Genomic DNA, 6,508 nt, shown 5'->3' on the forward strand with positions numbered 1-6,508 from the left:
CGTGCACCGGAGAGCGCGCGAGAGTGCCCATAAATCGGCGCCGAAGGGGTTCGGCATCAACGCGCGTTACCCAAGACGCGATATTTTACGCCCTTGTCGGAATTCTCTACCAAACATTTTGCATTATTCCGGGGAAATTCTTTTTCGAGACGACGGTAATCGAAGGCTAATCCCGTGCGCGGGAATGAGTTCAGCGCACGAAAATAAAATTGTATACTCGAAAAGCTTCTGACGCGCGCGCACGGTGACGAGCGACTCTCTCTCTCTCTTTCTCTCTTCTGTATTAGCTCGTGTCACTTTAGTTAGAAACGCGATTGCGACTGTTTTATTCAAGGGATGGTATTCTGACCGTCCTGATATCGCGTCTTACACGAATTCGATAAAAACTGTCACTTTAACGGTGAAACTTGGCACACCGTTCGCCCGTGAGCGAACGGAACAGCGAGCGTAATAGCTTCTCGTGCAGCGTATCCTCGCGGAGGCGCAGGAAGAATATTTCATGTTTTACGGCGCCAGCGTCGTTGGGGTTTCGCCGGATAAAAAAAGTGTCAGCTCTCGCCGGCTAAATCAGAGCTCCGAGTGCATTAAACTCCGAATTACCACAAATAGAACTTTAACCGCACATGCCCATTATAATGGCACCCCCCGCTGAAGATGTATTTACGTACTAAACCGCCTTCGTGGCTCACGCTGAGTCGTTGGAATTAACATCTGGCCCAAAAACGTGCCGCTCGGTTCATTGGACCCCCTTTTTTTTCTCCTTCTTATGAGCGTACTAACCGTTTCATCACAAGTGCTCTCGATTATTCGCGGAACGATGCCCGCTACCGTTCGATCCTGCTGCAAGCTCCTAGCCGTCCCGTTATTAAGAGGCGAATTAATCTCTAGCGCATTTTTTTAGCGCAGTAAGAGAGAGAGAGAGAGAGTGAGAAACGGATTTTTCGCCGGGTAGGAGAACAACTTTGTTCCTCTCTGTGGAAACGAAGACCAGATTTCTTACCGTCCGAAAATTACAATACGACCTCGAGAGATGTAGATATATACGTCCAAGAAAAATTACGTGGATGCGTGAATCATTCGAGGAATCATCTAAGGCTCTCTCCCCGATTCGCATTTTTTTTTTCTTCTCCTGGGAAAAGTAACTCTGCTAGCGTGTTGGAGACAGAGTAATTTTGAAAGTGGTTTTACATGCAAATTAGGTCTATTAAAATATCAGAATATAGCTTACACAGCATATAAAAACGCGAGTGCCAGGGCGGCTCTCTATCCGTCAAATCATAAGCCGCTCCGAGCTATTACGTGCGTGCGTGTTTCTTCATGAATTATTAGAATTAATGAGTTCGCACACATTCCTTCCTTCCACAATTTTACGCAGGCCGAACATAATGTGTGCGGCGAGGGGAAATTTTAGAGTAACAAAGAGTTCGCCTCGCTGCTTCTTTTTTTATTTCCCTTTGCGTCGCGACGTTCATTAAGCCGCTAATAAGCCGCTATTAAGTCCCATAGTCGCAAAATAATAACGTAATCAACGCAAACGGCACGACTCCACATGACGCGTCGTGAAATTTTCTCGACGGTCGTCCCGTCATCGATCAAGCGTCGCGGTGAATTCGCGTGAATGAGTGATCCGATTTTTTCTCTCTCTCTCTCTCCCTCCTTGTGGCGTGCCACGGGGCATACCGGCGCGCGCGAGAGAAAGATTAAAAAAAAATACTCCGTAGTGCACTTTCAGTAACACGAGTAGCAAATAACCGGCATCATTAGATCGTAGCGTGCGCGAGAAACGGCGCCTTACACTTGACACAGCGAATCCGCAGCGGCGAAACTTTCTTGCCTGCGGGGATTTCCGGGTCGATAATCGATGAAGATTCTCGGACGGAAAACAGAACATAGCGTGGCTAAAGCGAGCTGGAAGTGGGTAAGTTGTAGAACGAAATGTTATCGTGCGCCGGATTGTCGGCAGGGGTTGAACCGGCTGAAGGGGAAGCCTTGAATGGGGAAGCCGACGGGAAGGGGTACGAGGGTGGCGAGAATAAGGGAGAAAGAGGGAGAGGGAAGGGAGATCGAGAGGGAGCGAGAAAGGGCGAGCGCGGAGGGCTGAGGCGATATAAGAAGGGGATGCGTCGATTCGTTTTCTTGACCTCGACAACAAGCGCGTTGATTTTATGTTTGGCCGTTTCTCTCCCGAATCAATCGGCAGCGCCCTCGACGTACCGATCCCCCTTTTCCGACAATAAGTAACGTTCAATACAGCTCGATCGCGTCTCGTCCGTTCGATCCTCGGGATCGATTCGCTAATATCGATCGGTGCGGGATTACATACTTTCCCGCGGTTATCCGAAGAAATTTGTCCAAAGGCGTAACAAACATCTCGCAACGGTTTCATTGAAATTCGGCCGTCGTTCAGCCGAGTCGAGGCGAAGCATCTCCGCTCTCCTTTGTGTCAACTCCGAAGCGCCTACCCCAACGATATCGCGAGTCAAGTGTTTCCTTTGGGATTTTCTGCTTTCAGCTCTCCGCGCGTTTATCCCCACCGACGACGAGTTCGCTCGGCCGCAACTTGGAGCGTCTCGCTTCCACTTGCGGGCGTTAGAACTCTCCCTGCTCCTCCCTGCCGCCCTTCCGGCTCCTCCGACCCTCTCTTTCACCTACCCTCCGTGTTCCCGAGGCGGCGAGCAAAGAACTCTCCTACCCTCGGGCAGCTCACACTGATTTTCCACCCTCGTCACCCGTCCCGTCCACCACCGCGACCCCCTCTTCCTCTACCTCTGCCTCCTCTCCACCCCCGAGCTCACGCCGTCACTCGTAGTCACGCCGCCAACACGTGCTCCTGTTTACCTCTCCAGTCATATGGTCCGGGAGATGACGCGACGCATTCAACGACGTCGTCGTCGTTTAATCACAAAAATATCCGTCGGCATATCTATATCGGGGCGGACCTTTCCTTTCTTTTATTCACGCGACGTTGATGGTGCGTGCGTGATCTTTGATAGAAATATTGCTTCGGAGAAGACCAGCGCAGGTATACGCGTGTAATAATCAAGGATAACGATGCAAATCCTATTGCGATACCGAACATTATTTATGAGCCATTAACACGTCAGTCTTTGGATTTTATTTCGGTCTCTTCTCTGCAAACTCCGATCGTCCATTTTAGATAGCGCGCTCTGGCGTAACGCTGTACTCCGGTTGCAGATATTGTTCTTTATATATATTATGCAAGATGAATTATTTTCTCGACGACCCTCGTGTGTCGTCGCGCGGTCGCGCTGATTGTTGCTTTGATATGCACGCCCGTCGAAATCAACGTTTATTTTTTTCGACCGAGTCTGATCTTTTGCAAGACTCGATAAACTTTCTAAGGACTGATTGAACATGAAAACACGGGATTTCGATACGTATTAATTAATCGGATAAATAATTTCTAGCACATAATTTCATTGCTTTCGAAATGATGTAATTTTCCTGCTGCCTGAGCGTAATAGAAATTCAGTCTTTATTTTATATTCCTTCTTCCAAACCGAATCATAAATTAGAGCACAAAAAGAATATTACATCAGGAAGTTTTTAAATAGCCTTTGTGCGCATGTGTGCGCGCCCGTATCGTATTTCTGTTAATCGTAATAATAATTATCGCGAATACCGTGATTCTCGTATCTGGTGTTAACATCCATGTAACGTTGATTCTTTACGTTATCGGCCGGCATAAGAACCCCGCGCAACCGCATTACGCTTAGCTGATCCTTTAATTAGCATTTCCAGGTCACACACTCGACCGTAGACGCGAATATACGCGCGGGCGCGCATAATTATCGCGCTAATTATTAGTACCTGGCTAAGTACTTGGATGAAATTATCACCGGAGTTGGAGTGACGCGCGGAGAGAACGAAAACGCGGCTTTCGATCTCTCTCGCCAACAGGATTCCCGTGTGACCAGCTTTAGTAGAGTGAGGAACTTCCTTAATTACGGAGATTAACTTAATGGTATCGAACCAACGATTATCGCTCAGAAAGCACGCAATTGCCGCCTGAATATGCGCATGTCGGTGTGTGGAAGCGGATAAATGGATCTCAAGGCTGATCTTAATTTTTCCGCGCTTAATTCTTCCCATCGATCGCGCCGAGTGTGGTCTTCAACATCAAGCCGATGTTAATTTTAACGCGATCAACGATACGCATCGAGGAAAAGGAAGACGAAAAAAAAAAGATTCTACCGGTCGACGGAATTCTCGTGTCGCCTCCGCGGCCTTTTTCGAGATCACGATGCGCGCGCGCGCGATACGCAGAATGCGAAATTAATTAATTTTCATTCCGATATCTATTCCCAAGGTATCTTAACGCGCTTACACGCGTGTGCATGTGGTGTGTGCACGCGCAGGCGCGTCCGTACGCGCGGGGGGATACGATCGTTTATGAGTGTGCGAGCCTACACACGTGCACACCGCAGACCGGGGCGCATTTAGAAGGCCCATCTAATTACTGAGATTAACCTGGGCTTATAATAAGCAGGAGCGAACTCGCGCCTGACACTCACCTGAGGCGATCTGTGACTGATGTATTTGGGACGTCGTCCTGACGTGGGTTTATCTAGCGGCTGTTATTTATCTCCGCCACGGTGCAATTCCGTCGCGGTCGTACCGATCTCGCGATTAGCCGTCTGTCTTGGCTCGGTCTCTCTTTCTCGCTCTCGGCCCCGCTCGTGCTCTCGTTCCCTCTCTCTCCTCTTCTCGTTCCTTCTTTCGATGCCGCGCTTTACACCGACTATATACGACGACTCGCTTCAACTCCCTCCGAGACTCTCCTGTTGCTCCCTCGCTTCGTCTCGCTCGCTCGTTCGCTCACGAGTTTCACGATCTTCCGGTGATTTTCCTACGGTGAATATCAAGCGCAGACCGTCCCGGCAGCAGCGGTGGATCGGTGTTGAAAAGCGGACGATTCACTGATACATCCGCCGCCGGTGACATCAGCCTACTTAATTACAGCGAATAATTGCGAGTAATTAGGAGCGATTAAGAAGCAAACAGTTAATTGGGCGTCGCTCGATAAAGCGCTGCCTGGTCGATGCCGCCTCTTTTCCTCGTGGCCGCGTTGAACGAACGATCGGAAGAAAGCGACTTGTCTTGGACGAGCCCTGCGGGGTGATATCGAGTGGTCGGTGAATCTCGCAGCGATTAACCTCGGCCGGCCCGATCCTCGACAAAGCGAGCGAATCTAACCGGCAGATAACACAGCTTTCCGTGTAATACGGTTTTAATTATTCTATTTGTGCGCGCCAACCGTGCACATTTCGCAGTTCTGCATCAGTTCGTAACGTGTAATTGCGCGATGAAAAACACTGACGTGTCTCTCTCTGTCTCTGCGCGCACAATGGTCACGCGCGTGTTGTAATTACCAGCGCACCCGTCGTGATAATTAGAAGCTTATTAGAGCCGGCGTCCTTGTCTCATCGCTTTCCGTTGTCCGGCGACGACACTCTCGAGGACGCGCGTCTCTCTCTTCCCTCGGATCGATCTCGACACTCACGCGAGGCGGCCGTCGGACTCTTTTTATTCTCGGCCTGCGATTGATTGTGTCCCACCTGTTCGACGATTCAACGTTCCCGCGCACTTACCCCCAATTTGCCGCGAAGGGAATCGACCGTGAGACGCTGGGTTAGACGGAGCGAGAGACTCGGCGGAGAAGGTCGATTTCCCGCCGATTCTTCGACCGAACGTCTCACTGGCTGGCTGTCACAGAGTTCACCGCGCTGAACCGTCCGCGAGGCGCACCGAAAGAAGTCCCACCCCTACGGCCACGTGCTGACAGGCCGGACGAATCGGCGCACGCAGCTGCACGCTTAACTCCCTGATCACTCTCTGGTCCACAAACACTTGCTTTTCACCGATACCGTCGCGAGAGATCCTCTTCGAGGATCTTTCGATCGTTCGCCCTTGAGCCTCTCGTTCGGCCTGAATCTTCCGGTTCCAAGGCTCGTCTCGCTCGTTACCCGCGATCGTGACGGTCGGGAGAGCCGAAATTCCCAAACGCACGCGTCCGTCTCGGAGAAGAAGGCGGGCGGCGGTCCACTTCTCCTCGTGCTGTCGTCGCAGTCGGCAGCGTGGTCGTGCACGTTGCTGCGCGGTTGGAGCTCGACGCGAAAACTCAGACGTGAACCCTGACGGTCCGCAGTCTGGCTGCGTAGTGGCCCCGGCGTACAACCGAGGAAAGACAACCCGCCGTGACGGCTCTCCCGCCTGGTGTGTACTCCGGGCGGAAGGGGTAATATGGGCGGCACTATGGGCGGTACCAATGCGCGGAGGTGGTCCGCGAGTTACTCGCGAGATCCCGTTGTTATGATTGTTATGAGTGTCCGAGCTGCCTCCCGCGATGCACTTTGGGGGTGGTACGCCCGCGAGAGGTACCTCTGTCCGTCTCCCTTTTTCCACCGGGTTCGCATCTCGCTCGCTCTGTAATATAACCACCACGGGCTCGAACGAGCTCGTAACCGTGATGCAAATCAGCCCGACG

At 51.3% G+C, this 6,508-nt stretch overlaps 1 protein-coding gene across 5 annotated transcripts in view; it reads right to left on the reverse strand.

Annotated features, from left to right (window-relative positions):
* The window catches only part of LOC106744256 (POU domain, class 6, transcription factor 1), a 135,535-nt gene extending 129,368 nt beyond the window's left edge, over positions 1-6,167 (reverse strand). For all 5 annotated transcript variants that reach the window (XM_014618874.1, XM_014618872.1, XM_014618875.1 and 2 more), the window contains exon 1: positions 4,536-6,167. The gene's annotated coding sequence lies outside the window, so the exon portion shown is untranslated. The remainder of the gene's footprint in view (positions 1-4,535) is intronic.
* Positions 6,168-6,508: the final 341 nt, after the last annotated feature.

This window comes from Dinoponera quadriceps, unplaced genomic scaffold (genome assembly GCF_001313825.1).
Source record: "Dinoponera quadriceps isolate SergipeBrazil2010 unplaced genomic scaffold, ASM131382v1 scaffold707, whole genome shotgun sequence".
Lineage (NCBI taxonomy): Eukaryota > Metazoa > Arthropoda > Insecta > Hymenoptera > Formicidae > Dinoponera > Dinoponera quadriceps.